Genomic DNA, 17,246 nt, shown 5'->3' with positions numbered 1-17,246 from the left:
CTCCTGCTCTGTGGGCCTCACCGCCCAGCTGCCCCCTTGGGACCCTTCTGTCCGGCCCTCCTCCCGGTTTTCTCCCAGGAACGGTCGCTGTAGCTCACCGCAGTGGCGATGTCAGCATTGCCCCCCCCCCCGTTAGCACCTCATAATACATGGGGCAAGTCGCCCAGGTGACTGTTGCAGTTACCCATGCTGGGCCTGCCCTGAAATTCTTTCTGTACACTGGGTCCAGGGGTCCATGCTTCCCCCCGCCGCTGCCTCGTCCTGAGCTCTGTTGGGGTGAAGGTGGTCAAGTCTTGTTGTGAGGCGCCGGCCTTTAATCGTTCCGCTCTGGCTGGTTGTTGTGCTGGGGTTACTGTGCTGAGCTAGAAGGAATGTGGTGAGGTGGTACTCCCAGCCCCCTTGCGTCATGCAGCAGAGAAGAAGATGAAGAGGAGACAGACTCCTGGGGTGGGGTCCCTTTTTCTTTGCTCTGAGGGCCAGGTATGTATCTAGTCAACCCCTGAGGGCCAAGTGGGCGGGGCCAAAGACATATCCCTTGAAATTTAGGCAGGCAATTTATTACTATTATTCTCTTAGATGGCTTAACACACATAGATTCCAAGGTCCCTGGAGGCTCAGGGAGTAGCAGCGCCCATTTCCGGCTGCTTTGCCAGCCACAATCCCTTTGGGAGAGAGAGGATGTGGTCCTGGGATGCTCTGCTCTGGGTGCGAGGGGATGGCTGCAGTGGCCTCCGTGGGGAGCTGCCCTGGGAGACACTGGGAAACTGGTCCCCAATGCAGCAGCCAGACTCTGGGAAACTGGGATCCCTCTCTTTACTCCTGGCCTCTCTCTCCCACCCTTTTTTCTGGGGGGGGGGGCTAGTCCACCTCCTCGTCCAGCTTTGGAAAACCATTTGCACACATTTCCTCTGTTGTGCAATGAGGCTGAGCGATGTCACACAGAGTTAAAGTCCCAGGGACTCCTTTGTTTGAAGAAGGGAGATTTTTTCTGAAGGGGGGGGGCGGAGGGTCAAATGAGTTTGGGACCCTCTGATCTGCAGGAAGGAGAGTGTGGCAGACCTGGCCCCTCCCTGGCAGGACCCTCTCCTTCTCCCTGACTTGGGGTCCCCCCCCCCGCAGGAGCAGATCAGGCCCCCCAGGCCCCCACCAGATCCCAGAGAGAGAGGAGACTCACCAGATCCCGGGAGGGACAGCGAGGCAGGGAAGGACTGGGGAGGGAGGGGCCTTGGCTCTGGAGGACCTCCCCCCCCCGTCCTCTTCCTGGTCTCTCTAGGAAGGCAGCTCAGTTCCCTTTAACCCTTGCAAGGCCAGTCCGCCCATCTCAGCCCCCCCCCGCGCATTGCACACTCACGTGGCCAGGGCAGAACTCTGATTTCTATTATTTTCTGTCATTTTGAATGGCTCTAAGGGGGCAGCTTCCTCCTGGATCCGCCTATTGGGGGGGCCTTTGGCTCTGGGCTGGGCTCTGAGCATCTCCCTCGGTCCCTTTTGGGGGGGGGGGCTCTGGCTCTTGGCTGGTGTTACGGAAAATCTGGGTGCGTATCTACCCTGCCACCCAGCCAATCGGACCAAGTCCGTGGATTCTAGCGGAAGAAAAGGAAGCTCAGCCGGACGCAGGAGCAAAATGCGAAGATCCAAGTTTATTGCGCAACAGGTTCAAGACGAGATTGAACCCCGAGAATGGGGCGACATAAACTTTTAAAAGTTCCCACCAAGTCCCATAACACAGTGCGAGAAACGTCATGAATACATTATGGGAAGGTTGGATTTCATGGGTTACATCATGAATACATTACACACGTCATGAATATGTCAGAGAAAAGGTGGGGTTAGACTAATTTACATTTGAGGAAAGGGAGGGGGAATATGCAGAGCGAGGGTCATACACAAATATACATTTCATGAGTACCGGTGGCGGTGAGACAATGGGTTACTGATATGCACTGTCTGCCACCTGGTATTGCCCGGGGGACGGGCTGGGCAGAGCGATCTGACAGGATTAAGGAGTTCCTGTGTACGTGACTTGCCGTCTCGAGGATTATGGAGTCGGCCAACATCATGGAGTCCTGGGGAAACTGAGTCGAATGACACCAAGAGCAAGAAAATTGGAGCTGCGGTTGATTTTATATGAATTTTGAAAGGTTCTGATGACTTTCAGTCCGTTCCGTAGCCTAGATCAAAAGCGGAAGCAGAATGTATCCATTCTTGCAGAAATGGATACATTGTAACAAGGGTTTGACAGTTTTACGAGGTCGGGAGTTTCGGTTCTATTGTTCTCGCCATGGGGGGCCGTCAGCAGCTCGTCAGGAGGTTAAATGAGGCGTGCAAGAGCTCCCTGAGCTAGCTCCTGCAGGACGAATGCATGGCTGTGATTGGCCAAAGCGCGGCCATAGGAATAAGCGGAGAAGGGAAACACTCGGTCTACTCATTCTAAGTATGGAGCGCAGATAGGCATAGGAAAGGATAGGGAATATATATATACTCGAGCTTATTTCGCTCGGGAAAAGGTCTGGGAAACATGTGGTGCTTGTGCAACGGTGAAGGGGGTTCGAGGGTGGGTGTGCGGTGGTACCCTTGAGGTCATCGCCTCGGACCGCCAAAAGGAAGGGAGGAAATAGGCACCCCCCCCCTCAGTCCGTATCAGTCCCCCATTCGGAGATAGATTTGCATTAAAGTTCTGTAAGAACTTGCAAATCCTTTCTCCGCACCATTTGAGCACTAAATTTCGGTGATCTCATATTCACCTTCTCCCAAATGTCTCATCTGTACATAGTCTGGGAAAGTGGGAGCATGTCGGGAGCGGGAATAGGCTCGAAGAGAAAAGGAGGTAGCAGAAGCAGAATGACGGAGGAGAGAGCAGCAAGGGGTAATACAATGCATAGTACAACATAGGATAGAGACACAGAGGAAAACAGTTAAAATGATGAACAACACGACTTTCAATAGTTGTCTGAGCCATCCCAGCTTGGGCAACCATCCCCATAAGTCTACGTCGGATAGCCCCTCATGCTGGATGTCGTGGAGTTTCCCTGCTAATTCATGAATGTTATTTAAATGTCCAGTTATATTTAAGGTCTGGTCAGTCACGTATGTACAGCACTCTGTGCCTATTAATGCACAGGTACCTCCTTGACTGGACAAGAGGAAGTCTGTCGCGATCCTCGTCTGTAGGCTCAATTGTCTTACCTCGGATAGTTCCGACATGAGAGAGTCTGTGATCTGAGTCGCCTCCTGCATGAACTTAAGGAGGATGTCGGTGAGTCGGAGAATATCCACGTGGTTTGAACCGGCACCGTAGGCGGGGAAGAGTGCTCGGCCTACGGTCTCTCCATTCGCAGCAACGTCTGACAGGTCTGACAGCTCTTTTTGCTCCCTTTTGTTCCGTTGTCTTCCAGGCGGTAGGTGTGGTAATATTCTAATTCCGGGAACGATGTAGCCGATGAAGCAGGATCCGGACATGTGTGGGCTCACCCATGTATAGGCGCGGTGCCCACACACCCAGAATAGGCCGCTGAGGTAAGATTCCATTCGGCCTGAAGCAAAGGTTTGTAGTAGCTTGGTGTCTGCGGGTTGTGGCTTCCAGTCCAAGGGATGTCCAACCGCAGCGGCCCAGGCAACAGTAAGGTTAGGAAAAGTTCGGGAGTCCCTTGTGTTAGAGACAGTGACCAGTCCAGTTGGTAGGATTTCCAAAGTGTTGGTGCATGTACTGGATCCGATGAAGGTTCCTTCCCCTGAGAAGCTGCGGCAAAGGGGTCCCTTCGTAGGGCCGGTGAGGTAGAGGTATTGATGTGTTAAGTTGAGTGCGGTCAGGTTCCAGGAGGTAACATTTCTGGAACGGAACTGTTCTAGGGTCACTGGTACAGGGACCAGTGGGAGGCTCTGTTGGAGATGGCTGGGTGCGTGAGCGCAAATCCAGCAGTCCGGGTAGGGTGACTCCTTCGCCACCTGGCTGAGAAGCTTAATATAGGAGTTTTGCTCCCAGGATGACAGGAGGTCTTCTCCCGGGAGTGCCGGGTCGGCGCCGAATTGTCGGGGTGCTGTGCCAACCGGATGGAGGGGGTCGGTGGTGTTCAGTAGTCGCCTATCCCTGGCGATACCGCCGCATCGCAGGGGTCCGACGTGGTCCCATGAGGGGGAGCGCGAGGGGTGTAAGGAATGGTGCCACCCTTCGAGATATTCAGCCCCTCTCCACTCATGAGTGACCCCTAAGTCCCATAGGCAGCAGAACCGTCGTAGGCAGAGTCCTTGGAGTTGGGGCTTCCGGGTTTCTGGGGTGGAGCGGAGGCACTGGAAGCCGAAAATCAAGTTTCCAGAGGGGTGGCTTGATTCCGTATAAGCGTGAGTAGCCCCTCCTGTCTCGACTTCGGTCCAGTTTGGGGTTTGCGAGACCTCCCCGTTCTCGTAAAGAAGGTAAGTCCCATTTCTGCAGGTCAGCCGGTAAGAGGAGTGGTCAAGAGTGAGAGCCGCAGAGCCGACACGATGTAAATCCTTGTTTCGAATGAAAAGTTCCCAATATTCGTTTTCGGCGAGTTGGGGAACTAGGGAATGGCGCAGCAAGGTCCGGGACTCGGGAAGGCAGAAATCAAAGTCCCCCATTCGATCAGGGTTAGACCTTCCCGTCTCGACCTCATGATAGTCCAAGAAGTGGTAGTTTGTTCGTAATCCTGTGCAGTGGTCTGATGAGGTAGACGTGACCCAGGATAAGGTGGCGAGGAGAAGGGCGGTGGTGACCAGGCGCATGGCTCGGATGCGTGAGCGAACGAAGGCGCCGGACAGGGTGAGGCTGTAAAGCGAAGGTATCAAATAGCGCTGTTGAACGGTGCTGTCAGATGAACTGTCAAAGGCGAAGCTGTCAAGCGAAGCAAGGTGTCAATGGAGCTGTCAAACGAAGCAGGCTGTCAATGGAGCTGTCAAACGAAGCAGGCTGTCAATGGAGCTGTCAAACGAAGCAAACTGTCAATGGAGCTGTCAAACGAAGCAAGCTGTCAATGGAGCTGTCAAGCGTGGTTGTCGGCGCGTCTGAAACGTAGCTTGATGGTGTTGGTATCTGGGATGATTTCAGACGTCCAGTTGGGTGTCGCGGTGTCTGGTCCGGTCTGTTGGGCCCGACTTTGGCCCCGATCGGCTGGTCCGGTCTGTTGAGCCCGACTTTGGCCCCGATCGGCTGGTCCGGTCTGTTGAGCCCGACCTTGGCCCCGATCAACTGGTCCGGTCTGTTGAGCCCGACCTTGGCCCCGATCAACTGGTCCGGTCCGTTGGTCGTCGTCGTCAATATATGAGGTCGGTAAAGCCGGTGGAGTCGAAAAGGTGAAGTCCTCGCCGTTGCTTTCTTCCGTCTCCTGTGGAGGGGGTGAGGACTTGCACCTAGTGTGATGTAACCAGGAATTCTTCTCACCTACTTTCACGGCGGTTGGCGATGTCAAGAGTACTTGGTAGGGACCTTCCCACGCGGGTTGGAGTGGTTCTTTCTGGTAGACCTTGACGAGGATCCAGTCGCCCGGGTGGAAGGAGTGAGCGTGGACGTCGATGGGAAGATTCTGTCCCTCGATGGCCGCGTAGTGGTGGAGACGCTGTAGCTGTGTCTGGAGCTGAATAACATAATTAGTAAGTTCTGCCTCCCCGAGCTCCAGTTCCGATAGTGGGAATAGGGTGTTGTAGACGGGAGGAGGTCTCCCGAATAAGAGTTCGAATGGGGAGAGTTTCAAACGTCCGGTTGGGGCGCTGCGGATGTTATGAAGAACTAGTGGGAGTGCATTGACCCATTTTAGGCCAGTGAGCTCGCAAAGTTTGCCCAACTGTATCTTTATTTCCTGGTTCATACGTTCCACTTGGCCAGAAGATTGTGGGTGGTATGGGGTGTGGAGGTCCCATTTGATTTGGAGTGATTTGGCCACTAATTGCACCACTTCTGCAGTAAAGTGGGTCCCCCTATCGCTGTCTAGGCGACGGGGTATGCCATAGCGGGGAATAATGTCCTGTAGGAGGGCCCTGGCAACTACGGATGCGGTGGCCTTTCTGCAAGGGAATCCCTCCACCCACGAGGAAAATTGGTCAACGATAATCAAAGCATGCTTAAAGCCTTGGCATTGGGGCAGATCAATGAAATCGAGCTGCAAGTTCTCAAAGGGGACAAAGGTCCATGGTCTGGCTCCAGGCGGCCTCCTGGGTTGACGCTTAGGATTGAAGCGCTGGCAGGTAATGCAATTCTTTGATGCTGCTGCTGCTGCGGCAGCTATCCCGGGTGCGTACCAAGATCTAATTACATGTTCCATTAATCTCCCTTTTCCCCAATGTGTTCGCTGATGAAGAAACCTCGCTACTTTTGGAGTCCAGGCCTTTGGAAGGACGGGTCTTCCATCGGGGAGGACCCAGATACCCTGTTGTTCGGTGGCACCTATCGATTCCCACGTAGCCTTCTCATCCCCTGGGGCAGATTTGTAAATTTCTGTGAGGTCTAGGTCTGCTGGCAGTTGGAGGGCTTGGAACTCGGATTCGTTGTTAGGGGTGCGTAAGGCTGCCATCTGTGCGGCTTTGTCGGCTCGTCTGTTTCCTTTAGAAACTGAGTCTCTGCCCTTGGTATGGGCCTTGCAGTGGACAACGGCTATAGCGGCAGGTAGGTGGATCGCTGTGAGAAGTCGCTCAACCAGGGCGGCGTGCGAGATTTGAGACCCAGCAGCGGTTAGAAAGCCTCTTTGGAGCCAAATTTGGCCAGTTGTGTGCACCAAGCCGAAACAGTATTTACTATCCGTATAAATGGTTATCCGCTTCCCTTCACCAATCTCGCAGGCACGCAGCAGCGCAATTAGCTCGGCGGCTTGGGCACTGTACTGAGAGTTAATTGGATTTGACTCTATTATTTCGAAGTCGGAGACCACCGCGTACCCGGTCTTCCTGACCCCGTCGATCACTTTAGAGCTACCATCGGTATATAATATTAGGTCCGGGTTCTCCAGGGGAAGATGATCTAAGTCTTCACGGGGCTTTTCGGCTTGCCGGACTATAGTGGTGCAGTCATGATGCGGGGTGCCATCATCGGGAAGGGGTAGTAGGGTAGCGGGGTTTAGCGAGTTGACACGTTTAATGGTGACATTGGTTGGAGTTAGTAGGAGGGCTTCGTAGCGGTTGAGGCGGGAGTTGGAGAAATGGTGACATCCTTTTAGGGTTAGGAGGGTTGAGACTGAATGGGGAACGTGGAGGGTGATTTCGTGGCCTAGAACCGTCTCTTGGGCTTTCTCGAGGAGGACAGCGGCGGCAGCAATGGCTCTGAGGCAACTGATAGCCCCTTTGGCAGTATTGTCAAGTTGTAGACTATAATATGCTACTGGCCTCTCTTGGTCGCGGAATGGTTGGGTTAGGACCCCAGAGGCTACCCCCATTTGTTCGTGGATGAACAAGTTGAAAGGGATTCGGTAGTCGGGTAATCCTAGGGCAGGAGCAGATCTGAGTTCCCGTTTTAGTCGTTCAAAAGAGCTGTAAGCTTCATCTTCCCAGACTAAGGTGTCTGGGTGGTCCTGGCGGGTCATGGCAGTTAAGGGCTTCGTTATTTCACTGTAACCAGCGATCCATGCCCGGCAGAAGCCGGCCATGCCAAGGAAGCCGCGGAGCTGTCGCTTTGTTCTTGGGAGGGGAATTTTAGTGACTGCCTCAATCCTGTCAGTGGCTAGACTTCTGGTCCCTACTCCCAAGATGTGTCCGAGATACTTGACTTCTTGCTTACAATATTGGAGTTTCTTAGGAGACACTTTATGTCCCTTCTTTGCTAATTCTGATAGGAGGCATTTAGTATCTATCTTACACGCCTCCTCACTGGTAGAGCATAATAAAATATCGTCCACGTAGAGAAGCAGGGTGGAACTGGCCGGTAGGTGGATGTCCTCTAAGTCCTGATGTAACACGGCCGAAAAAATGGCGGGTGACTCTACATAGCCTTGGGGCAGTCTGGTCCACGTTAATTGGCTGGGCCCCCAGGTAAATGCAAAAAGGAATTGGCTGGCTGGATCTAGGGGTATGCTGAAGAAGGCAGAACACAGGTCCGCAGCGGAGTACCAAGTCGTCCCTGCTGGAATGGCGTTTAGGAGGGAGTTCGGGTTGCCAACTACCGGGTGTCGGGGGATCACGAATTGGTTCACTAATCTCAAGTCCTGCACAAAACGGTACCGTATAGGTGCCCCCTCCTTAGCGGGTTTCTTGACCGGGAGAACTGGGGTATTACAGGGTGAAGCGCATGGGACTAGAATCCCCTTTTCGAGGAAGTCCTCAATCATGGGTGTTAGGCCTTCTATGGCTTCTTTGGGCAGAGGGTATTGCTTGGTGCATGGGAAGGGTAAGTCGCTTCGGTAAGTGATCTTAACCGGAGTGGCGGAGAGTAAGAATCCCACTGAGGTTGATTCAGTGCCCCATAGGGAGGGGGGCAATTCGTTTTCCAGTTCTAAAGGGAGTTCGGGAAACTGTCGGTCCGCTTTGGATTCCTGAACGATACCCTGGAAAATGGGAATGGAGTTCCCTGGCATATGTAGGTAAATGCCATCCGGGGAGCATTTTATGGTGGCATTAAGTTTGCAGAGGAGGTCTCTGCCGAGGAGGTTGACTGGGCTGCTTGTTAATAGGAAAGTGTGTTCCGCTAGTAATGGTCCGAGGGTGACCTTGGCCGGTCGCGAGAGCGGGCAAGTGCGGGGTATCCCATCCAGTCCCATTACTTTCTTGGTTACTGTCCCTGGTTCCAGGTGACTGTCGGTTAGGGTGGAATAGGTGGCCCCTGTGTCCAGTAGACATTGGTAAGGGTGGCCGTCTATCTCGATAGTACAGACCGGGTCCTCGGGTGACAATGTAAGGACAGGGCAGATGGTTTGGGTCTGATCGGGATCCCCTTCTAATTGTCAATAAGTGTTCTGATCATCGGGAGGTGGTTGGTTTGGAGGGTGCAAGGGAGGAGCAGTAGCATTCGCCCAAGGGTGGGCAGGCTGGTCTATGGCTGGCAGTTGGGTGGCCGGCATTTGGGTCCGGGGTCCCGGTTGTGGTCGGGATTGAGGGATCGGGTTCGAGACCGCCGGTGGGGTATAAGCCGCTGGGTTGTGGTTGCTGTAGCCTGGGGTTACGTTGGCTTGCGGGGAGAAAGGAGGGTGGGTGATCCGTACAGGGAAAGGCTTAGGCTCCTGTCCCCCGTAGGGTGTCGCATTTAGGTAGGGGCAGAATCTTTTTATGTGTCCCTCTTCCTGGCAGTAATAGCATCCTCCAGTCCCCGGTCCCCATTGCCTATAGGGATTTGGGGTTCCTCCTCCACGGATTCCCTTTCCTCGAGGGAATCCCCTGCCTCGATTAGGACCATAGGCAGGTTCCATGCTTAAGGCTAGTATTTGTTCGACCTCGGGCTTTGTTTCCTTCTTCTTTCTTTCATCCCGAGAGTTGTAGACAGATTTTGCGATGGACAAGATTTCACTTACGCTCTTTCCATCGTATCCAATTTGGAGATTCAGAGCTTTCCTGATATCTGGGCAAGCCTGATCCTTGAAGAACCCTTTAATGATTACTTCATGCTGTGGGTTGTTGGGGTCTATTCCTCCCCATGTTTTAATGGCAGAGACCAATCTAGTGTAATAATCGGACGGGTGTTCATTTGGTCCCTGCATGACCGACTGGACTTTGGTCCAATTAACGGTGCGTTGTCCGGCGGCCTTTACACCGTCCAAAATGGCCTTTTTAAATAGGTTTAAGCACCAAATACCGTTAGTGGTATTATAGTCCCATTCTGGTTCTACTCTGAGACATTGTGCTGTGAGCGCTTGCAATCCCTGAGGCCGTCCCCTTTGGTAGTCAGGTAGTTCTATGGCTTCCCCAGCTTTAGTTAGAATGTCCGCTTTCTCCGCCTCGTTGAAGAGGGCATTCAGAAGGACGTGGACATCGGGCCAGGTGGGATTGTGTGTGGAGAAGATAGCGCTGACCTGGCGGTGGCATTTGTCCGGGTCATCCCTCAATGAGGGCATCTGGTTTGACCAAGTTACCAGGTCTGAGGTATAGAAGGGTTGATGCGTGTAAACCATCCGCGGGGGCCCATCAGGGTCGAGAGGAGGAATGGGCAGGGCCCTTAAGGGCATCTGGACCGCAGTAGAACTCACGGTGGAGCTTACTTGGTCAGACGTCCCCGGAGTCTCTTTATCACGGCCCCGGGTCCCTTTTTCGGAGCCTTGAGGTTCCGTGGGAGCGGGTTTATTCCCGACTTGGGTAGAGTCCTCAATGGTGTTGTGGTGAGTAGAGGAGGGGATTTTAGTTTTAGCTTGTCCGGGGTTTTTAACTTGTTTGGCTCCCCCCTTGTCCTTTTTCGCTTGTAGTCGTGTGACCCTCCTATTTTCGGTGTCTTGTGCCTCATCCTCCTCCCCCGTTTCCTCCCCACTACTGGAGTCGCTGTCGCTGGATGTCGGGGCTTGCGGCGGTGGTCCTTGATAGTAAAAGGGGACCAGGGTCTGTCGTACATCGTCATCTTCGTAAGGGGGGGGCATTGGCAGTCGCCCGGGATTTAATATAGGCAATTGGTAAGATGTTGTTCCCTTTGGGGCTTGGAGCATTCTTCTTACGGCCTCAAAGGTGGCCAGGTATTCTAACTGGCGGGGTTTTTCTTCTATCAGGGCTTTCCTTAGGTGGTTCAAGCGTTCTTCATTAAACGAACCCCCCGGTGGCCACCGCAGTTCGGGTCTGGCGGAGGCAGTCCTGGCGGGCCAGGTTCCGGAGCAGAGGTCCTCTAGTTTTTCCTTAGATAACAATTTGTGGCCAGGAATCGACTTCCAACACGCGATGACAAATTGAAGAGGGGAGTCGGGATCCTTCTGGGAACGGGATGGCTTCCGGGAAGCCTTCCTCCCAGAATGAGTCCGCTCGTGTTTGGAAGCCTGGGTACCCATAGTATACTTCACGCGTGTCTAGATAGGAAAGAGGAGAGGGGAGGGGGTCGATAAGGATTCGTGGGTCTAGGGTTATTCGACAAAGGACTAGTAAAATGAAAGGTCTTTAGTCGCTTGGCAACTTCCTAGGGAGGTTTTTAAGAGCTCTAGCTATCCGGTATTCCTTACTTCCTTTTCCTTAACCATTCACCTGGGGTCCCTTTTCCACTCTGCCGATCCCGCCCAATTCCTCATGGGCTATTCCCTCCTGGCAACCTCCTACCTATCGTCACAACTCAGGAAAGGGGCCCTACTGAACGCCCGCACCGTGCGGTGCCAGATCGGGTGGTCCCTGGACAGAGGTTTGGGTCGAAAATCCCCCTTGCTTTCGGAAGCGGGCTTACAGTACACGTGGTATTGTAGCCCGACCGGTGCGGCTGGGATTGGGATAGAAAGCAAGACCACTTCCTGCCCCCTAGAAAGGACGCTCGGGAAGATCGGAAAGAGAGCTCCAACCCCTTGCTTTCAACTGGGATGCCCGTTTGCGGAGAGTCGGCTATCTTTCAAGTCGGGTCTCTCCGTCTTACCTTTCGGGCTCCCAATTGGTGCGGCTGGCTGGAGGGTTTAGATAAAGAGATAGAGCTCAGAACCCCCCTTTGGGTCGAGCAGCGGTCCACGGTCTCTCTCACTGACTGGACCAAGAGAAAGGCAAGAAGGTACGATAGAGAGGAGGGCAGAGAATTCAGTTGCCAGGAGACTTCCACCCCTTCCCACCAGTGCACTGGATTTTCCTATACTCACGCGTCTTCCCGTCGATCCGATCCCGGGATCGATGAATGAGCCGGCTGGATCCCTTTTGCTCCCCGGCTGAACTCCTGGGGCTTCCGATTACCGCCCGGGAGATGGCCGGAGGTCCAAAAGGGTCTTCTCGGGCAAATTGGCCCGCAGCCGGCTGAAGAATTCGGGGCCTCCGGTCAGCAACCCGGGAGAACCGCCAGCCCCACGTTGGGCGCCAAGCTGTTACGGAAAATCTGGGTGCGTATCTACCCTGCCACCCAGCCAATCGGACCAAGTCCGTGGATTCTAGCGGAAGAAAAGGAAGCTCAGCCGGACGCAGGAGCAAAATGCGAAGATCCAAGTTTATTGCGCAACAGGTTCAAGACGAGATTGAACCCCGAGAATGGGGCGACATAAACTTTTAAAAGTTCCCACCAAGTCCCATAACACAGTGCGAGAAACGTCATGAATACATTATGGGAAGGTTGGATTTCATGGGTTACATCATGAATACATTACACACGTCATGAATATGTCAGAGAAAAGGTGGGGTTAGACTAATTTACATTTGAGGAAAGGGAGGGGGAATATGCAGAGCGAGGGTCATACACAAATATACATTTCATGAGTACCGGTGGCGGTGAGACAATGGGTTACTGATATGCACTGTCTGCCACCTGGTATTGCCCGGGGGACGGGCTGGGCAGAGCGATCTGACAGGATTAAGGAGTTCCTGTGTACGTGACTTGCCGTCTCGAGGATTATGGAGTCGGCCAACATCATGGAGTCCTGGGGAAACTGAGTCGAATGACACCAAGAGCAAGAAAATTGGAGCTGCGGTTGATTTTATATGAATTTTGAAAGGTTCTGATGACTTTCAGTCCGTTCCGTAGCCTAGATCAAAAGCGGAAGCAGAATGTATCCATTCTTGCAGAAATGGATACATTGTAACAAGGGTTTGACAGTTTTACGAGGTCGGGAGTTTCGGTTCTATTGTTCTCGCCATGGGGGGCCGTCAGCAGCTCGTCAGGAGGTTAAATGAGGCGTGCAAGAGCTCCCTGAGCTAGCTCCTGCAGGACGAATGCATGGCTGTGATTGGCCAAAGCGCGGCCATAGGAATAAGCGGAGAAGGGAAACACTCGGTCTACTCATTCTAAGTATGGAGCGCAGATAGGCATAGGAAAGGATAGGGAATATATATATACTCGAGCTTATTTCGCTCGGGAAAAGGTCTGGGAAACATGTGGTGCTTGTGCAACGGTGAAGGGGGTTCGAGGGTGGGTGTGCGGTGGTACCCTTGAGGTCATCGCCTCGGACCGCCAAAAGGAAGGGAGGAAATAGGCACCCCCCCCCTCAGTCCGTATCAGTTGGGCTCTGAACATCTCCCTTGGTCCCTTTGGGGGGGGCCTTTGGCTCTTGGCTGGGCTCTGAGCATCTCCCTCGGTCCCTTTTTGGGAGGCCTTTGGCTCTTGGCTGGGCTCTGAGCATCTCCCTCGGTCCCTTTTGGGGGGGCCTTTGGCTCTTGGCTGGGCTCTGAGCATCTCCCTCGGTCCCTTTGGGGGGGCCTTTGGCTCTTGGCTGGGCTCTGAGCATCTCCCTCGGTCCCTTTGGGGGGGCCTTTGGCTCTTGGCTGGGCTCTGAGCATCTCCCTCGGTCCCTTTGGGGGGGCCTTTGGCTCTTGGCTGGGCTCTGAACATCTCCCTTGGTCCCTTGGGGGGGGCCTTTGGCTCTTGGCTGGGCTCTGAGCATCTCCCTCGGTCCCTTTGGGGGGGCCTTTGGCTCTTGGCTGGGCTCTGAGCATCTCCCTCGGTCCCTTTGGGGGGGGGCTCTGGCTCTTGGCTGGGCTCTGAGCATCTCCCTCGGTCCCTTTGGGGGGGCCTTTGGCTCTTGGGTGGGCTCTGAGCATCTCCCTCGGTCCCTTTGGGGGGGGCCTTTGGCTCTTGGCTGGGCTCTGAGCATCTCCCTCGGTCCCTTTGGGGGGGCCTTTGGCTCTTGGCTGGGCTCTGAGCATCTCCCTCGGTCCCTTTGGGGGGGCCTTTGGCTCTTGGCTGGGCTCTGAGCATCTCCCTCGGTCCCTTTGGGGGGGCCTTTGGCTCTTGGCTGGGCTCTGAACATCTCCCTTGGTCCCTTGGGGGGGCCTTTGGCTCTTGGCTGGGCTCTGAGCATCTCCCTCGGTCCCTTTTGGGGGGGGCTTTGGCTTTTGGCTGGGCTCTGAGCATCTCCCTCGGTCCCTTGGGGGGGGCCTTTGGCTCTTGGCTGGGCTCTGAGCATCTCCCTCGGTCCCTTTGGGGGGGCCTTTGGCTCTTGGCTGGGCTCTGAACATCTCCCTTGGTCCCTTGGGGGGGCCTTTGGCTCTTGGCTGGGCTCTGAGCATCTCCCTCGGTCCCTTTGGGGGGGCCTTTGGCTCTTGGCTGGGCTCTGAGCATCTCCCTCGGTCCCTTTGGGGGGGGGCCTTTGGCTCTTGGCTGGGCTCTGAGCATCTCCCTCGGTCCCTGGGGGGGGGCCTTTGGCTCTTGGCTGGGCTCTGAGCATCTCCCTCGGTCCCTTGGGGGGGCCTTTGGCTCTGGGCTGGGCTCTGAGCATCTCCCTCGGTCCCTTTTGGGGGGGGGCTCTGGCTCTTGGCTGGGCTCTGAGCATCTCCCTCGGTCCCTTTGGGGGGGCCTTTGGCTCTTGGGTGTCCAAGGGGGGGGGCTGGCTCTTTTGGTCCTGCTTGGGGGGTTCCTGGTCTCCCTCTCCTGAAGGCAACAATCTGGCCCGGAGACACACAAGTCCTTCCTTCGGTTACACTCCTCACTGTGTTGTTGCCTCATTTCATTTGTATTGCGTTTCTTTCATTTGTAGAGTACAGTCTCATATTTTACACCATTCTTTCACCTTCGAGGTCGTACATGATTCCACCAGTCTTTGGGCACACACTTTATTAACAGGATGTCGCAGGGCTGTGACAGGACCCCCCCCCCAAGGATCCTTTTACATCATCAGGCAGGAGTGGGAGGGATAGAAGGGGGAAGCCCAGGGTCATCTAGCCCCACCCCCACCAATGCAGGAATCCTATTCTCATCGTGAATGACCAATACTTTCTTATACATGGTGCTATACAAACATACACAAGTACAGTGGTACCTCGGGTTAAGTACATAATTCCTTCTGGAGGTCCGTTCTTAACCTGAAACTGTTCTTAACCTGAAGCAAAGTTCTTAACCCGAGGTACTATTTCTGGGTTAGCGGAGGCTGTAACCTGAAGCGTATGTAACCCGAGGTACCACTGTATATCATTTCCCCTTGCAGAAATGCTTAATTGTTAATTCAAGCTACTACAGGGAATGGCGTTCTTGAGCCTTTTTAGTACTGCAATACCATTTTTTATAAAATGTTGATCTTTAAGTCATGGCAATGTGTGAGCAAATACTCCACATCTGCCAAGCTTTCAGGAGCAGGACTAAGGGGTGAAATGAAGCCCCCAGACCCCCAAAGGTTGAGGGAAAGGGTCTATCTCCCTTCTTCCTTCCCATTAACAATTATTTCTACCTATGAAATGGGAAGAAAGCAGCTGCTCATGCTAAGCGCAGGGTTTGTTGGGTTGGAGATTAATGAGCGGACTGTGGTGTGATTTGTCAGCAATAAATATGATTTGTTCTTATCTGTAAGTGAAATCACATTTGAAACAATACAGAAGCAGTCAAAGGGAATTTCCTGGGAAGTGTTTTATTCAGTCTCACCTGCAATCATGTGTGCTGAATACAAAGAAACCCATAGATAATGTGAAATCACTGGGAGTTACAGTCTGCAAATAACATAAAACACATGCAAGATCTGTAGAATGGTACACATGATTTCCCCACCTCTTTTTTTAAAAAAAATTGCTTTTATTTTTGTAGGAATGATCGCTGGGTGCGGGGCACACTCCCCTCCACAGATAAAGCCACAGCTGTCTGAACATCTTGCCCTCTGTCTAACCTTTTGCGGTCTCAGTGGTCTGCAGTGTCCTGTCTGTAACCTTTGTCTCTGAGACCTTTGTCTCCTTCGTCATACATTGTGCAAGGGGAAAATGACGTGGTGGAAACAGGTGCCAAAATAGCTTTGTACCACCCCACGATCCCAGGACTGGAAGATGTGTAAAGGTCACAGCCCAAAATGTACCTGCCTGGGTTTGCATATTATGTCAATAAAAGGAGCCTCCACAGAGCTGGCCGGCAGCTTGCTTGCAGCTCACCTGTGCACAGCTCACCTGCATTATCAGCTCCTGCCTCAAGTCCTTCACTTAAATTTTCATGATGTAAAAGATAATTTTAAAGAAAGCAATGGTTACAACAGTAAACAACAAATAACTTGTCTGATGGAATTGCAGACTTTCATCCTGCCATGTGTTAAAGTTTCATTTGATTATTTTAAAAAAGATCAGGCCACCTTTTCCCATGAGTGCTGGGTAGATTCCTGCAACAGTCTTCACAATTTATGTATTCAATAACCATTGGCCATGTGTTATAAAAGGAATATGGATTGTGTTCCACCTTCTTGATACTTAAAATTGTGGTGCCCAGAACTGAACACAGTATTCTACGTTGGGCCAGACCAAGGCAGAATAAAGTGGTACTATTCATGTCCTATTAGTGGACATGAATATAGTGGTACTATTCATCCGAAATTAAAAGACGCCTGCTTCTTGGGGGAAAGGCGATGGCAAACCTAGACAGCATCTTAAAAAGCAGAGACATCACCTTGCCAACAAAGGTCTGTATAGTTAAAGCTATGGTTTTCCCAGTACTGATGTATGGAAGTGAGAGCTGGACCATCAAGAAGGCTGATCGCTGAAGAATAGATGCTTTTGAATTCTGGTGCTGGAGGAGACTCTGGAGAGTCCCATGGACTGCAAGAAGATCAAACCTTTCCATTCTTAGGGAAATCAGCCCTGAGTGCTCACTGGAAGGACAGATCGTGAAGCTGAGGCTCCAATACTTTGGCCACTTCATGAGAAGAGAAGACTCCCTGGAAAAGACCCTGATGTTGGGAAAGATGGAGGGCACAAGGAGAAGGGGACGACAGAGGACGAGATGGTGGGACAGTGTTCTCAAAGCTACCAGCATGAGTTTGACCAAACTGCGGGAGGCAGTGGAAGACAGGAGTGCCTGGCGTGCTCTGGTCCAGGGGGTCACGAAGCGTCAGACACAACTAAATGACTAAACAACAAAATTCATGTCCTTGATCTGATTCTGCCTTCTGCGACATGGGATAATGACAATAAAGATTATTGTGTTGACCTCTGCTCCGTTTTGTGTCATCTGCAAATGTCATGAGTATCCCTCTCAGGTCCTTCATCCAAGTCATTTATAAAGACGTTGAACAACAACGGGCCCAGGACAGAACCCTGCAGCACCCCTCTTGTCACTTTTATCCAGGATGACGAGGAACCATGGAGTCCTCTTTGGGTTCGGTTAGTCAAATCCACCTAACAGTTACTTCGTTCAGCCCACATTTTACCAGCTTCCTGCCAAAATTTCACGGGGGACTTTGTCAAAAGCCTTCTCCCCTGATCAACAAAGTTTGTAACTCCATCCAAAAAAAGGGGGAGGAGAGATTTCTCGGGCTTGACTTGTTTTT

The 17,246-nt window shown here is 52.9% G+C and overlaps 1 protein-coding gene across 1 annotated transcript in view; it reads right to left on the bottom strand.

Moving 5' to 3' along the window:
* The window catches only part of LOC309531588 (uncharacterized protein), a gene marked incomplete at its 3' end in the record, with an annotated part of 400,889 nt that overhangs the window by 201,772 nt on the left and 181,871 nt on the right, over nucleotides 1-17,246 (bottom strand). The window lies entirely within an intron of this gene.

This window comes from Podarcis vaucheri, assembly GCF_965113315.1.
Source record: "Podarcis vaucheri genome assembly, chromosome: 4".
In the NCBI taxonomy this organism is placed as follows: domain Eukaryota; kingdom Metazoa; phylum Chordata; class Lepidosauria; order Squamata; family Lacertidae; genus Podarcis; species Podarcis vaucheri.
The sequence above is the reverse complement of the archived record's forward strand: the minus strand, read 5'-3'. Positions and strand labels throughout refer to the sequence as shown.